Source organism: Miniopterus schreibersii (genome assembly GCF_964146895.1).
Source record: "Miniopterus schreibersii genome assembly, chromosome: X".
In the NCBI taxonomy this organism is placed as follows: domain Eukaryota; kingdom Metazoa; phylum Chordata; class Mammalia; order Chiroptera; family Miniopteridae; genus Miniopterus; species Miniopterus schreibersii.
The window spans coordinates 72,636,218-72,660,326 of record NC_138104.1 but is presented as its reverse complement, the minus strand read 5'-3'; the positions used below and the strand labels follow the sequence as shown (position 1 = coordinate 72,660,326).

Sequence of the window (24,109 nt, the reverse complement as noted above, 5' to 3'; positions counted from 1 at the left end):
AGCTCAGGATCCCATGTCTTCCACCTGCTCAGGGGCTTCACTCTTGCACTTGGCATCACTCATCTCTCCTGAACTGTCACTGAGGAGGAATGGAGAGGTAGCAGAAAGGGAAATCTACTGGCATTTACAATTTCTACAAGCTTGACTTCCAAGGAATCAAGACATGGGTATTAGAAGCAGAGGGCTGTTTGCTTTTCACTATGTTATTTACTGTCCCCAAAATAAGACAGAAAACCCCAAGATGAAGGCACCAGAAATCCCTAAGGCATGAACCTCAGAGGAGATATTTAAGTTGAGGAGGGAGGAACAGGGTTTTCAACCAGCACAGGATCTGAAGGAAGATCCCCATCCTCACTCTTACCCCCATTCTTACCTCTGTGACCCAGGGAGCAACAGGTTGACAGACACAATGTCACCCAAGCAAAAGACGTCAATAGGTGATATTGGGGGAGAGAAAAAGATTGAATGAACTAACTGAAGACGAGAATCCAAGTAGAAGAATTAGGAAGATTTGGAAAAAGTAGCATAAGAGGGAAGGTGAGTTATACTGCAGGAGTAGACAGCAGTCCTGAAATGAGGGCAGGAGATGCAAGGGGCCTGGGTTTGGGGTGATGGCAGGAGCTGGAGACAGCGACATTCGAATGGCCCTGGGATTCATAGAAAACGTGTTCTGCAAAGACATTTCTTGTTTGAGGAACAGGAAGCTATGAGAAAATACAAGGAGTTTGTCTTGTCTGTGTCCTGGACTTGGATGGATTTAAAGCATCTGTCAATCGAAGCCCTGTTGATGAGATTGGCCTCGATCACTCCTATCTGGTGGTGATGAGGCTGTGCTCTGAGGTCCCTCAGAGGAGGAACAGAATAAACCGATGAACAAAATAGATCCAGAGACATAGAAGCATTGAACAGACTGACTAGTCTCAGAGGGAAGGCAGGGGGTTGGGTGGGGGGAGAATAACCTAAGAACTTATATGCATAACCCATGGACGTAGATAAAAGTGTGGTGAAGGCTTGAAGTAGGGGGTGCAAGGTGGAGGGGATTAATAGGGGGCGAAAGAGGACATTTGAAATATTTTCAACAATAAAGATAAATTAAGCCATAAAACATTTTTTTAAAAATAATAATTAAGCCTGGCAAGGCGTGGCCCAGCGGTTCAGAGTCGACCTGGGATCCAGGCGATCGGGGTTCGATTCCCGGTCAGGGCACATACCCGGGTTGCAGGCTCGATCAATGACTCTCTCATCATTGATGTTTCTGTCTCTCTCTCTCCCTCTCCTTTCCTCTCTCTGAAATCAATAAAGATATAACAAAACAAAAAAACACTCAAAAACATTCAAACACATGGAGGACCATATGATCTCACTCATATGTGGAATCTCTTGAACAAAATGAACCGATGAATAGATCCAGAGACATACAAGCATGGAACAGACTGACTAATCGCTGAGGGAAGGCGGGGGTGGAGGAGTGGGTGGGCAGAGATTAATCAAAGAACTTATATGCATATATGCATCACCCATGGACACAGAAAATAGTGAAAACATTGTGGAGAAGGCCTGGGGGGACAGATGTGAAGGAGAGGGGTCAATGGGGAGAAATAGGGGACATCTGTAATACTTGCAACAATAAATTTTTTTAAATGGACCTCTATAGAAATTTGAGTCACACTTTTTCCTATATTTGTGAACTAATGGCAGTTTGGGATTATTATTTTTGCACGGACACCCTTTTTGGTAATCTTGGGATGTACGGGAATTCTTTACCCCCCCACTAAAATTATCATTCCACACCTTGTGCTCTTAAGTGTTACAAAAATATGGGGCTAAGATGTATTGAGAATATACTATGTGTCGGGCACTCCACTAAGTCCTTTGTATTTCGTGTGGTGCCAGTGGTGACAGAAACCTCACATGTAAGGTTAGTATGATTCTACCCATTTAACAGAGGAGAAAGAATATTGCTACTTAGAGAGATCACTGTGAAGGGTGTCTGTATAACATGAACCCTGTGATGACTGAGAGAGGTTTCCCTGGAATCTCATTATCAGGAACACTGGTGCTTGCCTTGAAATGTTTGTACCCACCCAGTAGTGACTGTAGGTCATGCAAGTGATCCTGTAGAACTCTTTGCTTTGGATGCTAGAAAATTAGGGTGAAATTAGTGGTAGAACTTGGTGAGAAATTTTAGTAAAAGCCATTCAAACTGAGGTTAATGGCTTCATTCAGCTAATGTTTATCTCTGTAAGACCAGGTAACTCTGAGCTAAAGCCAAATGTAGATTGTACAGGGAAAGGGGATGAGAGGTCCATTTAGAGGGAAAGGCAAATACAGGTCCATAACTCTGGTGTTCCTCAGGTTGCCATTTCTTTTCCTTGTCACAAGTGAGTCATTGCAATGGCTAGCAATGGATTCAACTTCTTTTTTAAAAATTTATGTCTATTGTTTAAAGTATTACAAATGTCCTCTCCCCCCCACCACCACCACCACTAATCCCTTCCACCCTGTACCCCCCTCCAGACCTTCACCACACTATTATCTGTGTCAATGGGTTATGCATATAAGCTCTTGGGTTGTTCTCTTCCCACCCACCCCTGCCTTCCCTCAGTCTCTTCCATGCTTCTCTGTCTCTGGATCTATTTTGTTCATAGGTTTATTTTCTTCATTATATTCCACATATGAATAAAATTATGTGACACTTGTGTTTCTCTGACTGGCTCATTTTGATCAGCATAATACTCTCCAGGTCCCTCCATGCTGTCTCAAAAAGTAAGGGATCCTTCTTTTTTACAGCTGCATAGTATTCCATGATGTAAATGTCTGAAAAGATGTTTGATATGATTTCAGTCTTCTTAAACTTGTACAGATTTTGTGTCCTAACATGTAGACTATCTTTGAGAATGACCCATGTGCACTTGAGGAGAATGTATATTCTGCAGCTTTGGGGTGAAATATTCTGTAAATGTCAATTAAATCCATCTGATCTAGTGTGTCATTTAGAGTCACTGTTTCCTTCTTGATCTTTTGTCTGGAAGACCTACCCAGTAAAGTCAGTGGGGTGTTAAAAGTCCCCTACTATGACTGTATTGCTGTTGATCTCTCCTTTAAAGTCCTCTAGAAGATTGTTGTTGTTTTCAGCCTATGTGAGTCTTCTGTTCTGAGGTGGGACTCTTGTACACAGCATATAATTGGATCATGTTTTCTTGTCCATTCAGCTAGCCTATGTTTTGATTGGAGCATTGAATCCATTTATATTTAAGATGATTATTGATAAGTACTTATCTATTCCCATTGTATTTCTTTATGCATGTGTTTCTCTTTCTCTTTATTTCAACTTTTTATTACAGCAGTCCCTTTAACATTTCCTGCAATGCTGGTTTGATGGTGATAAACTCCTTTTGTCTTTTTTTTCTCTGGAAAGCTCTTTATTTCACCATTTATTTTTAATGTAGCCTTGCTGGATAGAGTAGTCTTGGGTTTCAGATCCTTGCTTTTCATTATCTTGAATAATCAATTCGTGCCATTCCCTTCTGGCCTGTAGAGTTTCTGATGAGAACTCAGCTGACAGCCTTATGGGAGCTCCTTTGTAGGTAACAGATTGCTTTTCTCTTTCTGCCGTTAATATTCTCTCTGTCTTGAATTTTTGGCATTTGAAGTATGGGGGAATGACTCAGCAGAGGATTCCAGATGGCTGCCCTCTGAGCTCTATCTCTAGTGCCCGCAACCCTGAATTCTCCTCACACAGCTGTAGTCTACTCTGCCTTTCCTCTGCTGGAGGCCAAGGTGAGTGGCTGCGCAGGAAACTCTGTGTGTTGACCCTTTAAGAGGGTGCCTGCATTTCCAGCTGCCTCTCCCCCTGGCAGACAGAAATCCTGCTGCTTTTCACAGCCAGATGTTATGTGGGCACCTCAGTTCTGGTGCTGTTCGGTGGGAAGCCCAGCCTGGGGTTTAGGCCACAGAGTCCTCAGTGGGAACCCCCACAGCTGAGATCTCCCTCCAGACCTTCAGCTGCTGCCTATGGGAGCCCAGCCAGCCCTCTCACGCCTCTGCACTTCCCACCAGTCTCCATTTGGTCTCCACTTTTCCTCCTTGCTTATGAGGGTGCTCTACAGCTCGTCTTCAGTTGCAGTTGATTATTCAGGATGGTTTTTCTATATTTTAGTTGTAATTCCAGTAGAGTGTCAGTGTAGCTTCCACTCAGTTCACCACCGTCTTGGAATCTGATTCAGGTTCTTCGTGCCTCTTGGGTCCTTGTAGTCTCATTCCAGCAGCTGCGGGAAGAGTTCTTATTTATTTATTCATTTATTATTTATTTTTAAATATGTGTTTATCGATTGTAAAGAGAGAGGAAGGGAGAGGGATAGATAGAAACATCAATGAGAGAGACATCCACTGGTGCCTCTTGCACGCCCACCACTGGGATGGACCCCAAAATCCACGTTTGTGCCCAGACTGGGAATCAAAATGGACACCTGTTTGTTCAGGGGTTGACGCTCAACCACGGGGCACACCGGCTGGAGAGAGCTCTCTTTATATGCTATGTTGATTTTTAAGTGTTGAGGGTTATAGGAATTAACAAAAGACATACACCGGGGAGGGAAGTGAAAAACATTTTAAGGCGACAAGGCTTAAAGGAAGGAAAGCTGGGGCCTGGTATAAGCATTTTACATTGTGTCCTCTTAGACAAGATGAAGGCCTTCCATTCTCACCTGATTCTTTTCAGAGGGTAGCCCAGGGATGTACAAGGTTCAGGAATTGAGTCTAGAAGGCCTATGTATTTTTAAAAAATATATCTTTATTGATTTCAGAGAGAGGAAGGGAGAGGGAGGGAGAGAGATAGAAACATCAGTGATGAGAGAGTCACTGATCGGCTGCCTCCTGCACGCCCCCGACTGGGGATCAAGCCCGCAACCCCGGCATGTGCCCAGACCACAAATCAAACCCCGATCGCCTGGATCCTAGTTCGACGCTCCACCGCTGAGCCAAACTCAACTGGGCAAGAAGGCCTGTGTATTGAGTTGGAGGAGCTGTCTGTTCTTCGGTCTTCTGTCTTTGTCCGTAGCTTGGATGAGCTGTTTGAACAGGGCACTGCTGCAGGGCTTCATTAGATGTGATCGGGTGCCCCAGAGAAGGAGTATTCCTATCGAAGTGAAGACAAAGAAGGCAAGTTAGACATGGCCTTAGTGAACTTATTAAACTTATGTCTAGCATCATTTTGGTTTTGTTCTCTTTTTCATTTTATTTTATAATTCTCAATATTTTTCTTATTTTCTCAAGTATTCAATTTAAAATTAATTAAATTTCCCTATATGAATTGTCATTAATTATATTATATAAGGAGAATTTCAAGTAAATACATTGTTATTAAATGTATAAAAGGATTTTGGATCTTACAAATAATTCAAAGAAATTTTAAACTATACGACATATATTTCACCTCAAAACTTAGCAAATTGTCAGATTTAATTCTCAATACTTACACGATACAACAATGCAGGCTTTGGCTTATGTTCCTGGGTAAAGGAATGTGACAATATGTGGCAACTTGTAGGATTCCGAGCAAGAAAGATTGTCTAAAATGTGGGCATAGATTTATTCAGAAAGTTTGTCATACCATTATTTTTTGTACTTCAAAAACCATGTAGGAGTAGTGAAATATATATTTGATTCAATATAAATAAAGTTGAATTTCAAGAAAATATCTGAAGGACCTAACGTCAACCATAAAATCTTCACAATTCAATATTGGATACAGAACTATCCCAAGGATACAAAGCTGAAGATGATATGCAAAGCATGTTGAAAGTGGTTAGGACATGGGTGATTACTCTTCTTTCCTTTTACTTTTCTCTGTCTTCACAAATGACTACAATAGGAAGAATATCTTTTACACCCTGAGGGAAAAATACTGGCATGAACATATGACAATTGTCAGTGGGCTTTGTAAATTCCTAGGCCCAGTGGACAGGAGCAAGGGCGTAGTTGGCCTTCACCCATAAGCACAATAAAGTGAGGATGCTGGAGCACCACATAACAGGTTGATATTTAAAGTTGAGATAGGAGTCATGCGCTATTTCTTATTTCTAAGTTATCCAATATCACATTTTCCGTTTTTTGGTTCTTTTCTGAGACTGGAGAGGGAGAGGGAGAGATAGTGACATAAAGGACAAGAGAGAGTCATTCATCAGCTGCCTCCTGTGTGCCCCTCTTGGGGATGGAGCCCGCAACCTGGGCACGTGGCCTGACCAGGAATCAAAGCATGACCTCCAGGTTCATGGGTGGACGCTCAAACACTGAGGCACACAGCCAGGTGCGTTTTCAATTTGACTACATAGACTACTAAGAAGAGAAGTGAATAGAAATTCTTCAAGTCCTATCCAGTGATTTTGAGGACACCTAACTCATGCGAAAAACCCGAGATCAGTAAAAGATGTGAAGCCTCAATGCAACAGGCATCTCATTCTGTGTGCAATTGGCCTGTATGGATGGGCAGACCTGCAAAGAAATTTATCACAAACTATTAATGGTCATTGGTGGGTGATAAAACCGTGGTTTACATTACTTTATGTTACCGGTCCTCCAAATATTCTACATTGAGGTTTGACTGACTAGGTTAACTGAAAAATAAACAGATAAAAGCCAATGGGCAGACCATTCAGGGAATCAGAAATACAAGATGCTGAGGAACTAAGGTCCAAGTTTTCAGTAGGGACCAGGACAAAAGGAGCAGTTCAGCTCTGGAAGGAGCAGGCCTGCTGTGGTGCTGACTCAATTGACCAATTCTCTCAGCAATGGCTTCACGCTGTTTTTTTCAAACACAAAAGGAGGGGGAAGGAAAACTTTTATGTCTCCACACTGCCACCTGCTGACCAGAGAAACTCAGACCCATCATTCTTTAAGGAAAACTCTTGTTTCTCGCTGGATTTCTTTTCTTTCTTATTTCATTTTTAGAAATATATCTTTATTGATTCCAGAGAGAGGAAGAGAGAGCGGCTGCCTCCTGCACGCCCCCTGTTGGGGGCTGAGCCCACGACCAGACATGTGCTCTGATGGGAAATTGAACACCAATCGCCTCGATCCCAGGTCTATGCTCAACTGCAGAGCCACGCCTGCCCAGATTTCCCGGGATTTCAAAGAAAACAAAACACTATAGATGATGTGTCACGACACCATACCTCATGACAGTGATGGTCAGAAACCTCAGGGATAAACCCAAGGGACTAGGGCAAAACAACAAGGACCTCCTCTTCCTTAGTCCCCCCCACCGCCTGAATAAATATCAACAATAAGGGAAGTCCCGCCCCGGCCGGGTGTGGCTCAGCTGTTGGGTATGCACATAGGATCGAGGTTAGATTCCTGGTCAGGGCACATGCCCGGGTGGCCGGCTTGATCAATGACTCTCTGATCATTGATGTTTCTCTCTCTCTCTCTCCCTCTCCTTTCCTCTCTCTGAAATCACTAAAGATATATAATTAATTAATTAATTAATTAATTAAATCTTTTTTCTTAAAAATAAATAAATAAATAAATAAATAAATAAATAAGGGAAGTCCCAGGTCACAGAACTCACCAGAGACAAAGAGCTGCTTGGCCTTTGCGGGGTTCTAAACCTGCCTTTGGAGAAAAAGTAAGGGCAATGCTAGTCTCTGAGCAGCTCTCAGCTAGAAGTTTCATCTATGTCCCTGTTCAAAACTGTCAGCTGATGGAAAGGAACTGTGATGTCCAGATGCTGTGCCTCAACTGCCCAATCTGCCTCACATATGGGGCTGTACCAATTCCCTGGTCCCCCTTCACCCATCCTAGCCTGGAAACATGCTGCTCCCTTGGCCCAATCACTTACTACCTCTCAACCCTCATTCTTGGGGAACCTCCTGGTATTATCAGGCCCAGAAGCCTGACTCCATCAACCCTGGAGCCTCTCCAACTTCAGGGTTGTTCTTCTGATCACCTGAGGATCACCTTGCACAGAGTCATTCCTCGAATCCCCTGCCCATCCACAATGTCCACTTCTAACATTCCCCTCAGTCAACACCTCAACACTGTGCAAGGCTCAGCCAGCTCCCTCCTAATCTCTCTGCTTAAACAATCTTCAGTCTTGGAGGCCTCAAGTGTGGATCCCGCAGCCTTCCTCACCTTCCACCAGGTTGCTGCTTGCCCAGCCTCCCTGGGCTTATGAGCTCCTCATCTTACATAACCTCTTACTCGGATCTTCCCCCATTTATGCCCTCCTACTGTGCCCCTATTAGGGACACAACACAGCATGTATGTGAGCACATGAGTAAAAAAATTGTAACCTTACTGCATTGTTTTAAATTCATGACCCGAAGAGCATTGTCTTTCACTTTCACCCTCTTCCACCTACATCACTACCTCACCCTCTAGTAACCCTCTTCCATTCCGATGCAGAAGAGGAGCAATGAGAACACAGGGGTGAATTTACAGAACTTCCCAAACACAATCGGCCTTTTTTGCCCAGGCATCTTCTGCTGCTCCTGGGCTTAGCTGCTCCTGACTGCAACCAGCCCTCCCCTGTGCTCAGGATCCCCTGTCTTCCACCCGCTCAGGGGCTTCACTCCTGCGCTTAGCATCACTCCTCTCTCCTGAACCTTCACTGAGGAGGAATGGAGAGGTAGCAGAAGGGGAAATCTACTACAGTCTACACTTCCTAGAGGCTTGGTTCCCAAGGAAACAAGACATGGCTATTAGATGTAGAAGGCTATTTGCTTTTCAGTATACATTTTACTGTCCCCAAAGAAGACAGAACATCCCCAGATGCTGACAGAAGAAATCCTTACGGATTCTGAGGATGTTGAATAGGTGACAGGGTGTTGGAGAGTTGGCATGAGCCTCAAAGGAGATGCTTTACAGTGAGGACGGATGTGCAGGGGTTCCAAGCATAAATGGGTCTGCAAGAAAACCCCATCCTCAGTGCTGCCCCACTCTGTCCAGATCCCAGAGAAAACCTTCAATAGATGCTGGCAGGGAGGCTGGCGGCGACCTCACTGCAATCGCTGCGCATGCCCAGAAACGCTCCAATCAGGGTGCAGCACCTTCTTGGGTTATCGAGCTCCTGGTTCCTCTGAAGGGACTGTGGAAGCCGCCGGGTCGGGCTCTGTGGGCGGGTTGTTTTCGGTTCCCTGGTACTTGTCATCATCCCCCTTCCCTTCAGCAGCCGGCGGGTCTCTGACCAGCGAGAAATGGCAGGTAGGAACAGTGATTTCTCATAAAGTTTGCGGCCTTCGGTTTCTGTGGCCTGCAGAGGGCAGTGTTGCCTCACCTGCCGCCACAGGCCTCCTCCTCCCCGCCCTTCCTACTGGAAAAAAATGAGCCGAGTCTCAATTCTCATTGGTCGCTCCTTCCCGAGCTTCATCCGCCATCTTGGCTGAATTACTCCCTCAGCGGGTTGGGCACTGGAAGCTTCTAATCCCTAAGCGGAGCGCTTTGCTTTTCATCTGCCTTCTCTTCGGAGCTGCTGCCTAGGTTGCTTGGAAACTCTTGTTTCTGCATCTCTAAACGGGATATTCATTGCCTTTCCCCAACCCACTTTGGGATTTACCACCGTTATGAATACAGACTGCAGTTATCAGTCACTCAGACCTCACTTTAGAAAACTTGGGGGGGCAGATAAAATATAATAAAGTAATTAAAACCGCACTCCCATCACCCAATATGGAGCATTAAGAGTATTTTGTCATCAATTTCTTAGAGATTTTTCTTTTTTTTAATCCTCACCCCAGGATATTTTTTCCTTTGCCTTTCAGAGAGAGTGGAAGGGGAGGAGAGAGGAAGAGGGAGAAAGATGAGAGCGAGAGGCTACAGTAGGTTCCATCCTGCCTGTGCCCCGACCAGGACTTGGGATCTGGCGACCAAAAGAGGTGCTTCCCTGGGCCAAAATCGAACCTGGGATCCTTTAATCCGGTGACGTACGTTCTAACCACTTTGCCAAACCCGCAAGGCTCCTAGAGATTTTTCGTCAAACATAACCTGCACTTTAAGTGCAGTAAGGTGCGTTTTTGTATCATGACTACAACCTCCTCTTTGAGCTCAGTGATATGTTCTGTCCTGTATTGTTTAGCACAGTGGTTAGAGCATCAGCCAGTCGACTGAAGACTCCCAGGTTTGGTTCCATCAATGTTTCTCTCTCTCTCTCTCCCCCTTCCACTCTCTCCCAAAACCAATGGAAAAATATCCTCCAGTGAGGATTAAAAAAAAAGAAATTTTTTTTAATAAACTCCGTTCTACATATTGGAAAATCACTCTTATATTTCTAGTTATCTGACTAAAAAATAATGCAGGCGTATCACAAACTGTTGAAAGTTTCTGTAAATCCTAAATTGAAGATGCCAGGTCCTGTGATCCAAAGGTAGCAGCACAGCCCCTTTGGGAGAGCAGCCTGTAGTGCGTGTCCGCTGCACTCTTTTCCCTCAGCATGTGGAGCAGTACCAACCATTTAGGGATGCTCAGTAAATATTGCAAAATGTTTCCCAATGTTACTTTTCTCCTTATATATCTATTCCATCTTTTCCTAGTCCTTGATTATCATGTACAGTTTTCTACTTGTTGGTTTCTTTTGAATTTGGCCCTTCAAAAGTAAGCATTTGTCTACGTCATTAGCCTTTTTAAAAATTCCATTTCCTGACCACAGACATGTAAACTGATGACACAGATGCTAGTGAAAAAGGAGAGAGTTCTGTTCGAGTGTCAGACCCCTGAGAAGATGGGGTATCCCCTCAAACAGCCACCCTCACATGGCCACCACATCTCACTTTAGGTAGAGGATTTTACAAGGACGGACAGGGGAAGAAGAGCAAAGAATTCAAGGTAAGGGGTTTGAAATGTTCTCTTCCTGGAGGCCAGTCCATCCCCATAAGGATGTTGAAACAGGTCAGGTGATGGTCTGGTAAGCTTCACCCTGGTCTTCATCCTGGTTCTATGGCTGAAGGTCAGCAAACCTCCAGGAGCTGGGATGATGAAGGTCAGAGTCTGTATCTTCTGAAGGTAGTTCCTAGGATTCTTGCCCAAACACGCTGTTTATCTACAAGATACGTTTACAGGGAGAATGTCGAAAGCATGGTAGGATGGGTTACAATTTCCTACGGTTACATTCCCAAGTGACAAGAATCAGAAGAATTTCCTTTACGCCCTGAGGGGAAAATAATGCAGTGACTATATCACAGATCTTCTCAGTGGGTTTTGTAAACTCCGGGCCCCACTGGACAGGATCAAGGGAGCAGTTGGCCCTCCCCATGGGGCCAAGTCAGGTTGCTGGAAGACTCACAAAACAAGTAGATTTCATACAGGTCTTCTGTATCAAACTCAAGTGACCTTTGGTGTGGAAATGGTAGAACAATTCTGGTAAGTGGGAGCTACCGCTGTAATGGAAGCCCTGCCATCATCTGTTTCTTTGAGGTAAAATCATCTCTTGGCTGCCCCACACCAACCCCTCCAATGCTTGGCCCCTGCCATCTGTTCTGAAGAAGAATTTTGCCCCCACAACTGGCACCTCTCCCTTTATGTGCGGAGTTTAAAGTAATGTTCATGCCTGGGTGACCTACTGAATCCGAATCCCTGCAGTAGGACATTTTTGGTAAGAGAAAACTCAAGCCGCAAATGAGCGAGATTATAGAAGAGGGTCTATGTGTGCTAACACCGCTAGTCCATAAGCACAGAAAAAAATGTGCCTTAGGACCTGGGAAGGGGAAATCCCCTCTGATGTGTTGGCCACCGTGATTTTCATTTGTTTTGGGTCTTTGAGGCCCTTTAGTGGGGAGTTTCGTCAGGGGAATGGAGTCAGAAAGAACAGGGATGAAAATGACACGAGAGGTAGATGAGCAAGGGCCTTGCCAGCTTTGGGCCACAGAGTGAAACCGCGCAGGAAAGCAGGTCGCTCTCGATGTGACTGCATATACTTTTCATTTTCTGGGAGGATATCTCAGAGGAAGGGATCAATGTGCTTTCCTCATGTATATCTCCTTCACTGAATGTCCCTCCAAGGCACTCGTGAGTTCTCCACCACAAAGCAGACATGGGTGATTGAACAGGTAACTGCTGTAAGTAAATTTGAAGAGTTCCTTTTATCACACTCGGTCTCGTGGCTGGGAATTGTGTACAGACTACACACATCACAGGGAATACTCGAGACAGCAACCATGGCGAGAACATGGCCTCTGCAAGGGCCCAGCTACGAGCTGCTGGGTGCTTTCTGCTGGCCTCCACCCGTGAAGCAGATGCTGTTACCGCCCTGGTTTTATACATGTGGAAACTGAGGCACCCAGGAGGAGTCGCTTGTCCAGGGTCTCAGGGCTCCTTACAGAGAGCCCCAAAGTGCAGTCAGACACTGCCGATTGCACACTGCTTTGCAGGATGCTTTCCTGCCCCCAACGTGAGTATGAAATAAAAGACTCTCTTGGGAAGAGGGTCAAAGAGCCAGCCAACTTTTCAAACCGCGTCAGAACATACTTATTGCTCACCACAAAGCGCTAAATGGAAAAGGGGGAGAAGCCAGGTGGGAAGTCGTTCATACAGTGTGATCCCAGGATTATTAAACAATAAGTATCTCCAAAGAGAAGAACCTGAAAGAAATCAGATGCTTGCTCAACTATTTAAAGTATATATACTGAGAACACACTGCTACACACAGTTTTCCCCTCCGTGTTATTGAGAAATAATTGACACACATCACAGTGTGACTGTCAGGCGTGGAGCGTGATGGTTTGATTTTCATATACTGTGAAATGATTACCCCGGTAGGTTCAGGGAACACCTATCTTCTCGTGCAGATACAATGGAAAGAAGTAAATATGGACAAAAAGAAAACAATTTCCTCCTTGTGATGAGAGCTCCTAGGCCTGACTCCCTCAACCCCTTCCCCAGGCATCCTACAGCAGTGTTAGCTAGTCGTCCTGTCGCAGTTACATCCCTCGTCTTTATTTAGCTTATACCTGAAGCTTCTGCCTTTGGATCACCTTCCTCCAATTTCCCTTTAGCCCACCCTCTGCCCCTGGCAACCACAAGTCTCATCTCTTTTCCTTGGACTTTTCTTTTTTTAAAGATTCCACATATAAGTGAATCATACAGGATTAATCTTTCTCTGACTTATTTCACTTAACATAATGCCTTCAAGGTCCACCTATGTACTTGCAAACAGTAGGATTTTTCTTTTCAATGGCTGAATAATATGCCAGTGTCTCTCTGTGTGTATCCATATACATACACGCTACAGCTTCCTGTCCACTTATCCATCAGTGGACACTTAGGTTGCTTGCTTATCTTGGCTATTGTAAAAAATGCTGCTATGTCATAAGGATGCAGGTATGTTTTCAAGCTTCTATTTTCTTTTTGTTTGTTTTGTTTTGTTGCTTTATGGGATATATTCCCAGAATCCGAATTGTTAGGTCATATGATAGTTCTATTTTTAATTTTTTTTTTGATTGTTTGTTTCATTTTTGTTTTTTAATTTTATTATTGTGTAAAATATTACAGACATCCCTTTTTCTCCCCAAGGACCCATTCCACCCCGTTCCTTCCCCTTCCCCAGGCCCTCTCCCCACAATTGTCCATGTCCTTCGGTTGTGTATATATAGACATAAATTCTTTAGTTACTCTCTCCCCCTCCACCCACCCGCCCTCCTCCATCCCTCTGACATTCATCAGTCTCATCTATGCTTCCATGTCATTGAATCTATTCTGTTCATCATTTTATTAAGTTCTTTAGATTCCACGTATAAGCTAGATCATGTGATACTTGTCTTTTGCTGCCTGGCTTATTTCACTTAGCATAATATTCTCCAGGACCATCCATACTGTTCCAAAGGGTACGAGATTCTTCTTCTTTACAGCTGCATAGTATTCCATGGTGTAAATGTCCCACAGCTTTTTTAGCCACTCATCTACTGATGGGCACTTGGGCTGTTTCCAGATCTTAGCTATTGTAAACTGTACTGCTATGAACATTGGGGTACATATATCCTTTCTGATGAATGTTTCAGGATTCTTAGGATACATTCCTAGGAGTGGAATCACTGGGTCAAAGGGCAGCTCCATTTTTAATATTTGAGGATCCTACATGCTGTTTTCCATAGTATCTGCACCAATTTACATTCCCACCAAGAGTGCACAAGGGTTCCCTTTATTGCACATCCACACTAGCATGTTTTTATTTCTTCTCTTTTAAAAAAAATAACACATAGTTAACATGCAATATTTTCTGAGTTTCAGGTGTACAACATAGTTATTCGAACTTTGTGTACCTTATGAAGTGATTACCACAAAAAAGTCTACGAGTGATATTTATTGGACTTCTCGTCTTCTTGATGGTGACCATATTAAAGGCATTAGGTGACATCGCATAGTGGTTTTCAAAAAAATATTTTCATTCATTCTTAGAGAGAGGAAGGGAAAGGGATAGAAAGAAAAACATTGATGTGAGAGCAGAACATCGATCAGTTGCCTCCTGCACGCCCCTACCTGGGATAGAGCCTGCAACCCTGACATGTGCCTTGACCAGGAATTAAACCAGCAACCTTTTGGTGCACGGGATGATGCCCAACCAACTGAACCACGCAGGCCAGGGCTTGTGGTGGTTTTGATTTGCATTTCCGTAATGGTTAGTGGTCTTGAGCATCTTTGCATGTACCTGTTGAGAAATGTCTATTCAGGTCCTTAGCTGATTTCTAAATAGGGTTATTTGGATTTTTGCTGTTGAGTTGTACGAGCCATTTATATAGTTTGCACGTTAAACCCTTGTCACATATATGGTTTTCAAATATTTTTTTTTACCATTTCTTAGGTGGTCTTTTCACTTGGTTGATGGTTTCTTTTGCAGTGGACACTCTTCTTGATATTTTGAAAATACAATGGTGAGCAGAAAATGTAGCCCACGTCCTTGGGAAGATTACAGGTCAGGGGTTATTTCTGATTTCTCTGTCAGCCTTTAAATATAATTTTTAAATATTTTAGACTAAGTTTATGAATAGAAATGAATCAAAACGTGTTCAAGTGTTTTCAAATGATCTTTACAAAAGATAACCAATGTGAAAAATCAATCTTTAATAAAAGATGTGGAAGTGACTATGCCATAGGAATGTCATGGTGTTTACAAAGCACCTCATAAGGTGCTTAGAGATGAAAATCTCTAAGAGAATTCATTACTAAATAGTATTCACGGTCAGTGGTGGGTGATGAGACTGTGGTTTGTTATAATATTTCATCAGTCCTACAAATTTTCTATAGTGAGGTTTGAGTGACTAACCGACCTGAAGAACATATAGATGAAGGGTCAAAACAACATGGGGAAATGCCCTTAGGGCCATTCACAGAATGAAAAACACAAATTGCACATACAAAGCACAAAGTTTTCCTTCTAGATACCACCTAAGGGAATCACCTGGCCTCCAGATCAGTAAAGCCAGACCAATCACTTAAGAAACGCACCACTTTTTATAGAAAAATTGTTCTCTGAGTTTTTTTAAGCACAAAGGGCGGGGGAGAAGTAAACTATAAGGAAGATAGGAGCAACACTGCCACCTGCTGGCAAGAGAAACTCAGAGACGTCATTCTTGGAAGAAAATTCCTATTTTTCGCTGGATTTCCAAGAAAACAGTACAAACAATATCTCCGGTCACCATACCTTTTGACAGTTATAGTCAGAAAAGGCAGGGATGAGCCCAAGGAACCCGTGAGAAACAACACCAGCGCCGCCATCTTCCTTAGTCCCGCCCTCGAAACCACAGGTACTTTAGGGCCAATCCCTTGTCCCAGAATGCACCCTGCCGCCGGGGCTGCATTCCCATTGGACAGTTCTAGACCTGCGCGTTGTGGGAAACTGAGGCCACTGCCAGTCTGGAGGCCTCTCTCAGCTACCAGTTTCCTCTGACACCCTGTTACAAACAGCCAGCTGATGGACAGGTCCTGTGCCTCAACTGCCCAATCTGCCCCACCTATGGGGCTGTACCCATTCCTGCTCACCTTTCACCTACCCCAGCCTGTGAACACCCTGCTCCCTTGGCACAATCACCTCCCTCCCCTCAGTCCTCATTCTTGGGGAACCTCCTCCTATTACCAGGGCCCAGAAGCCTGACTAGGTCAGCCCTGGAGACTCCGACCTCAGGGGTGTTCTCCTGATCAACTGAGCGGCACCTTGCACAGGGGTCATGCCGTGAAGCCTCTTCCCCTCCACGATGGCCACTGCCAGCATGTCCCTCTGTCAACACCTCACCACTGTGCAAGGCTCAGCCGGCTCCCTCTTTCTAATATCCACTTAAACAAACATAAATTCTGGTGGGCTCTAGTGTGGACCCCACAGCCTTCCTCACCTTCCAGCAGGGCCAGACTTTCCCAGACTACCAAGTCCTATAAACTATGCTTTCTGTGTGTTTTCTCCCTGTTCTTTTGCACCCCAATAATGGATATAACCCTGCCTCTATGTGAGCACGAGAGCAGAGGATAAAAATGTTTAACCTTACTGAGTTGTCCTAAATCCATGAAAATGAGACCATGGCTTCTCCCTGCCTCACTAATCCTACCTACATCACTACCTCACCCTCTAGCAACCCTCTTCCATTCTGATGCACAAGACAGGAGCAATGGGGGGTGACTTCTCCGAGCTTCCCAGACACACTGGACCTGTTCTGCGCTCACATTCTCTGCTGCTCCTGGGCATGCCTGCTCCTGACTGCAGCCAGCCCTCCCGTGTGCTCAGGATCCCATGTCTTCCACCTGCTCAGGGGCTTCACTCCTGCACTTAGCATCACTTGTCTCTCCTGAACCGTCACTAAGGAGGAATGGAGAGGTAGCAGAAAGGGAAATCTACTGCAGTCTACACTTCCTAGAAGCTTGGCTTCCTAGGAATCAAGACATGGGTATTAGAAGCAGAGGGCTGTTTTCTTTTCACTATGTTATATACTGTCCCCAAAACAAGACAGAACACGCCAAGATGCAGATAGCAGACATCCCTTAGGATCCTGAGGATGTTGAATAGGTGACAAAGTGTTGGAGAGTTGGCGTGAACCTCAGAGTAGATGCTTTAAGGTGAGGAGGGAGGAGCAGGGTTTTCAAGCAGCACCAGGTCTGCAGGAAGACCCCATCCTTACTCCTGCCCCATTCTTAATTCTGTGACCCACTGAGCAATGGGTGGGGAGATTCAACATCTTCCAAGTTAAAAGCCTCGATAGTTGGTGAGGGGGAGAGTAAGATTGAGTTAACTTAGAAAAGGTGGGAAACATTAGCCGTTCTTGGCTAAGGTGACATAAAAAGGTGAGTTACACTATAGGAACAGGAAGCAGTCCTGAGATGAGGGCAGGGGATGCAAGGGGCTGGGTTTGGGGTGATGGCAGGAGTTGGAGATATGGGGAATTGAATGGCCCAGAGATTCAGACAAAATGTCTTGTGCGAAGACATTTCTTTTTCAGGAACAGGAAGCTATAAGAACATAGACGGAGTCTGTCTTCTGTGTGTCCTAGACTTGGATGGATTTAAAGCATCTGTCAATCTAAGCGCTGTTGATGAGATTGGCCTCGATCACTCCTATCTGGTGATGATGAGGCTGTGCTCTGGGGTCCCTCAGAGGAGCAACAGAGGGCCGGGCCATAGAAAAGAACTCCCTTGTGAATCTGGCCCCAGCAGAGGTGGGGTATCCATCTAGGCCCAGGTCACCACAAAAGTCCTGGTGGATTGTTAGAAGTGCAGGGAGAAACATGACTCAAGTCTTTCAATATCTTATCGAGGGCCACGTTTCTCAGGTCACCGTGAAATAAATGGGGGCATATGCTCTCGGGAGCAGGAACACGGTCCAGTATCCAACAGATTACTGCCATAGCTACAGGCAGGAACTATAAAAACTCAAGGTCTTTGTGGGGGAATCCCTGTCTGTCCAAAGTTCCTTAACCCTGTTTCGGGGGTAAGGATCAGAGGTGAGACAGCAAAAGATGAGGAAAGGGGATGAGGTGGGACATGACTGGAAATAGTAGAACCAGCCCTTCCTACAAGCTGACCCCTTTAGGTCACCAGGTAGAGACCCAAGATTCCTGTGGCTTCTCTGGGACTAGACCCTGCTGTCTCCTTGAGAGACTCTACAGCCTCAGCGCACTTTGTCTCAAGATGAAGGGGGTAGAAGGTATGATTTTCCGAGGTGCAGGAACCAAATGGGGCAATGGGATGAAAGGTCTTCTAAGTCACGGAGCCCCATGTACAGTGAGCCTGTCACCCCTGACCCCGTTTCTCACATGTAATTGTTGGGTCTGCAGTATTCAATGGGTTCTCCTCTGTGGCAAACGCACTGAAGGGGCCAGGGGCACCTGAGATGCGCAGAAGTGGAACCTGAGACCTGCCCATCACCAGGAGGGTTTGATTGCTGCTCTCCCTGGACAAAAGGCAGTGCCCCTGCTCAGGGCCCAGTCGTGTAGGAGACGAGGACAGCGTCCCCCTTGAAGAGGAGGTTCCCTGAGGACACAGCAGGCTGAGCAAGAGATCTTGGGACATACTCTGGGTCTGTCAGCAACTACTGCGATTCTCACCCCAGCCTCTCAGCTCTAGGGAGGACTCTGGCACGATTTACCTTCTAAAGAAATAAGAAGGAAAACACCGCCTTCTCCTCATAAACATACTGACTTTCTGCACCTTCCCGCAGGCTTCCTTTTCTGGCCCCGGAAACCTTTTCCTGAAGCCCAGCTCCAGGACTCAGGCCTTGGAGTGAAGGCCCCTGTCGTTAACGGACAGGAGCCTGGCATGGCCTGTGGAGGGAAGGACGGCCTCGCTGAGACCCTGCTCATGTCACTGACAACCCTCATCAGCTCCTCCACTCGGTGAGTCTGGCTGGGCCTCTCCTCTTGCTGTGTTGTTTTAGGGGTCTGTTGGTGGAATGCTGGATAAACGTCCTGGTTAAAAGGCAGGAGGATGCAGGGACCCCAAGGTCCCCTCTCACAGGGACAGATTGGAAGTGGGCACAGGAGGAGTGTGTGGGGATGGTGTGCTGACATCCCAGATTCACGGGTGCCCCTCAGATGCTGGGGCCCTTTGGTCTGTTTATTCTGCCCCACTGTGCTGATCATCAGCGGAGTCCCTACTTTGAGCCACAATACGGGGAGCAAAGTTGCCCTGAGTTTGCTTCCAGTCTAGTGAGGTGAGATGCAAGCATGTGAATGGCCCATGTGCAGACGTGCTCAGTGAGTTTCAGTGAAAATGCTCGCTCTCAGATTTCTACCCCACATCCCCAATTCTTTGTGAGGGTTGGGGAAGGGGCACGTGTGGCTTGTGAGTCTGTGCCTTGTTGCGGGAAGGGGAGCTGGGAGGCACCGTATGTCTCACTGTGCCCTAGGCGGTCTCTGTGGAAATGATGGCCCCTGTGTCCCAGATCCAGTTGGTGAATCTCAGCCATGCATGCGGCTGGTGAAAGTTGCATTTCTGATTCTCACCTCTTGTTCAGGAATTGGTGCTCCCTGGCTGACTCAGTGTCCCACAGCTATGCTGACCGCTCTGAACCTGTGTGTCACCGTCCATACCGGGCCTGGGCAGGAGTGCCCTCCTCCATAACCTCAGCTGCAGGCTCATTACCGCTTGCCTGCTTCCACTTCCCTCATGAACCCCTGCCTTTGGTCAGCCACTTTCTCCATACCCCCTTCAAGAAGGGCGGTCCCCGGGGCCTCACCTACGGCACAGCAGGAACCAGGATCAGCTGCAGAAGGCTCCATTCCTAAACTCCAGCTGCCCCTCTGCCCAGATGCACTGCTGGCTCATTGTGCAGTGTCCTCCTGTACGCCCCTACTGTGAATGAGGTGTGACCCTCTTTTACGTGGAGGCCGGGTGGAAAGGGAGGAAGGCCGTGGTGTTCACACAGGAGGTCCCCAGGAGCTTGAAGGCTAAGTGGACACATTAGGGAGCTTTAGGAACAGGGCATGGTTTGGAAGTCATGATAGAGGAGAATGCCCCGAGTGGGTATCATGGAGTGGCAAGGGGTTACCTGATGCCCGGGACTGGCCCTGGGCAGGGCGGTGCAGGCTGCGGAGGAAGTGAAGAACGTCCCTCTGAGGACCCCCCTGGATCCCTGTGCACCTAGTCAGGCTCTAGGGCCCTGAGGTCTCCGAAAGGTCCCGAGGACTGGGGACCCCGGGAGAACACCTTGGAGACGGCAGAGGGGGCGGAGGGGAGGGCGGGAGGGGGACGCAGAGGGGAGTGGTACAGGTGCACGGGCGGGATCCTGGGGCGCCTGGGGCAGTCCGAAACCAGGACTTGTCCACCCTGGGTCCCATCCCTCAGCTGACAGTTTGCAGCCAGGTCCACGACCAAACCTCCGGTAGACCCTGGCATGGAGACTGGCAGCTACCTCACTGCGCAGCTCGGCGCATGCCCAGAACACCCCAATCCGCGCTCAGCACCAGCTCCTGGCCCGACCTCCGTCGGTTTCAAGCCGTCAGGCCCCGTCGCCCTGGGTCCCAGGCCAGGACTAGGGATGTGGCCTTTTCGGGGGCTTTGGGGCAGGTTCTTTTCCTTTCTTCGTTACTTGTCATCATCCTGGTGACTTGGGAAGCCAGGGCATCTCCGACCTGGGGCCGAATGTCAGCACAGAAAACGGATTTTCCCTGCGCTTTGTGGGATTCAGTATCTCTGGACTGCAGGGGGCAGTGGTGCATCGCGTTGTGCGGCGGCGCTCCGTGTCCCCGCCCTTCGTGTTTGAAAAAAAGGCTCGGAGTCTTTTCTCTAATTGGCCGACACTGTCCGCGCCTCCCGCCCTCAGCCGCCATCTTGGCCAAATGGGCCGTTCGGCGGGTTCAGCAGAGGGAACTTGTGTTCTCTACGCTGGAACACTGCTTTTCAAATCCCCTTTTCTTCCACGATGCTGCCCGGCTTGCTTAGCCACGTTTATTTCTCCTTCCCGGAAAGGGTTGTCATTGCGGTCCCCGGACGCATTTTGGGTTTTCCGGGCGTTTAAGGACATATCCTTCAGTTCTGGCAGTCGCTCAAAGCTCACTGTAGAAAACTTGGGGGGCAGATGAAATGTAATAAGGTCACTCAAACCACAGTCCATCACCCAATAGTGACCATTAAGAGTACTTTGTGCTCAGCTGCTTAGGGATTTTTCATCAAACACAAGGTGCATTTTAAACATATTACTGTTCATTTTTGCATCGTGACTCGAACCGCCTCTTTTGAAATTCATTTATACATTTGGGAAAGTCGTGTTTGTATTTTTAGCTATCTGACTGAAAAATAATGAGGACATATTGCAAAGTGTCGAGAGTTTCTGAAAATCTTAACTTGAAGATACAAGGACCTATGATCCAGAGATGGCAGCACAGCCCCTGTGGGAGAGCAGGGGCTGCAGTGCATGTCTGCCCCTTCCCTCAGCACCCGCAGGAGTGCCTAGCATTTTGGGGATGTTCAGTAAATATTGTGAAGTCTTTTCAAAATTTATTTTTCTGGTTATTTTTCTTTATGTATAGATAAGATCTCTTTCCCTATTCCTAGAATATAATATACAAGAAGTTTTCTGCGTGTTTTTCTTTGTTTCTTTGTTTCTTGATCTGGGTCTTTGCAAGTCACCATTTCTCTATGTGAATAGCATTTCTAAAAATCACATTCCCTGACCTCAGGCTGGTCAGTTGACTAATTGAAGGCCATGTAGAGCCTATTGGTGACACACTCAGTACAGCCCAGGTCTTTCCAGTTCCAGGGCTCTTTCCTTCGTTCCGTAAAAAGTTCAACTGAGACTTAAGGGAACAGGAAGTAGCACAGACTGGCCTTGGTAGAGAAGGTGCATCTTTCATTGTTGCTCCCTGTCTTCATCTCCTGTCAATACACTGAGAGTCCTTCCAGAGGGAAGCTGCCCTGCGGCATATTCACTTGGTTAGAACGTCAGTTCTCCTATGCACATGAGGTGCTTTGGTCCAGTGGTTAAAAACGACAGTCACCCTAGCCTGCCACCTTGGATGATTGACTTGGGCCATGTAATGAGGGGCAGGGTGCATAAAGGAAAACACACTGAACACGGACTGAGGGGCCCTGTGACCGACATGCTATGGGAATTGGGAACAGTGACATGTGACAGTGAGTAGCGTGTATGAAGCAAACCAGGTCTGACTGCAACGGTCTTTCTCTCCTCAAGTCCACAGAACACTACTGACGCTGCATTGGCAGGCCTCTCACATAACTGAAAAAAAGGCCCATGTTTCTTACCAAACGTTTCAATTTACAGAGTAGTGTAAACAAAAAAATCTGATCTCATTTATGGTGACAACTTCTTTAGCACAGAGTGTCCTCTGATTGGATCTGCAGTTGCTCCCTAATACTTTCTTCCTGGAGGTCTCCTGCAGGGCTTTAGGCCAGGGCTCCAGAGAACTCCCTCCCAGTTCCAGCTCTGCCAGCCTTCCCGTTTTTCCTCTCTGAGTCTCTGCTTTCTGGGCCTGCTGTTTCCTCAGTTCTAAGAAGACTCAAGCTAAGCTGTTGGTTGAACAGGAGGGCACATCTAGGGAAGGATGTGGTGAGAGCCCCTGCTGCCAGTACAGAAACTCCTCTTTTTTCTGCTATATATTGGAATTCTTTCCAAGAAACGTTTATTTTACTTTGACAAACAGTATAATATCCCCTGGACTACACAGTCTCTGAGATTTCCTCTGTGCTCAGTCCCACAGACATGACAGAGAACATGGAGAGGAATGAAATGATAAAGATGAATAGACCGGGCCGCCCACAGGAGTACCGGGCACTAAAATAAGCTCTAAGCCTAGGTCCCCAAGGCTCTCAAGTTACTCTTCCTGCCCTAGTGGTAATGAAAACATCATCTGGAGGCCAAACTTCCATCTTTTTCAAACCTAAAGTAGTTTGGCTCCCTTATTCAAAACACTGGGCTGTACCCTGGCTGGGGTAGATAAGTGATGGACTGCAGCACCACTAAAAACAAAAAAAACTCCGCAGAAATTTCCGTCCTTTTTTTATTTTTTATTTTAGCTTCTTGAGTTTAACACAACATATCTTTTTTCAAAGAGCAATTCATCCTTTTTCCTATATGTGTTAACTGATGGCACATGTGGTTGTGTTATTTTGGCACAAACGACCTTTGTAATCTAAGGATTGTAGAGAAATTCTTTACCACCCCCTCCCCGCAAAATTGTGATTACACAGTTCTGCTCTTTGGTGTTAAAAAAAACTTGTGGCTCAGATTTCCTGAGTATATCCTATGTGTCACACACTCCACTGAGTCCTTTGTACGTACTGTGGTGCCATTCATGAAAGATACCTTACCTGGCAGGTTAGTATGATTATGCCCATTTAATAGATGAGAAAGAAAAGTGCTACTTAGAGACATAGCTGCTCATGGCGTCTGCATAACATGTACCCTATGATGACTGAGGGGAGAGTTTTCCCTGGAATCTCATTACCAGGAACACTGGTGCTTGCCTTGACATGTCTGTATCCACCCAGTAGTGACTGCAGTTCATGCAAGTGATCCTGTAGAGCTGTTTGCTTTGGATGCTAGAAAAGTAGTATGAAATTCGTGGTAGAACTTGCGGAGAAAAAACCTAGTAAAAGGGCTTCAAATAGATGTTAATGGCTTCATTCAGCTCATGTTGGTCAACTTAACACCAGGTAACTCTGACCTGATGCCGAATGCAGGTTGTACAGGGAAAGGGGAACAGGGCCATGTATAGCAAAAGGGGGTGAGAGGTCCACGTACAGGCAGAGTTGAAGACAGGTCCATGACTGTGCTCTTCCTCGGGTTTCCCTTTCTTGTAACTGTGACCAATGTGTCACTGGAATGTCTGGGAATTGATTCAACTAGTTCATGCCTCTTGGGTCCTTGGTGCAGTCCCATGCCAGCAGCTGCCACAGGAGTTCTTTGGGAGATGTTTTCTTAGGCCTTGTTGTTGTTTACATTTTCAGGGTTATAGGAAGTAACAAAAAAGGTACAGCAGGGAAGAGAAGTGAATACAATTTTAAGGAGAAAAGGCTTGAAGCAAGGAAGAATGGGGGCTGTTGTAAGGATTTTCATTGTGTCTCCTGAGACAAGATGAACTCCCTTAGAAGATCACCTTCTGGCCAAGATGAAGTCCTTTCATTCTCACCTGATTCTTCTCAGGGGGTAGCCCAGGGATGTACGGGGTTCAGGAATGGAGTCAAGAAG

The 24,109-nt window shown here is 46.2% G+C and overlaps 1 long non-coding RNA gene and 1 pseudogene across 2 annotated transcripts in view; one reads left to right on the top strand and one right to left on the bottom strand.

Moving 5' to 3' along the window:
• The window catches only part of LOC308551015 (high mobility group protein B1 pseudogene), a 535,482-nt pseudogene that overhangs the window by 40,485 nt on the left and 470,888 nt on the right, over positions 1-24,109 (bottom strand). The window lies entirely within an intron of this gene.
• Positions 1-24,109, top strand: part of LOC308550835 — a 47,386-nt gene that overhangs the window by 7,187 nt on the left and 16,090 nt on the right. The window contains exon 2 of the long non-coding RNA XR_013997973.1: positions 18,623-18,797. This is a non-coding gene — a long non-coding RNA (uncharacterized lncRNA). The remainder of the gene's footprint in view (positions 1-18,622; positions 18,798-24,109) is intronic.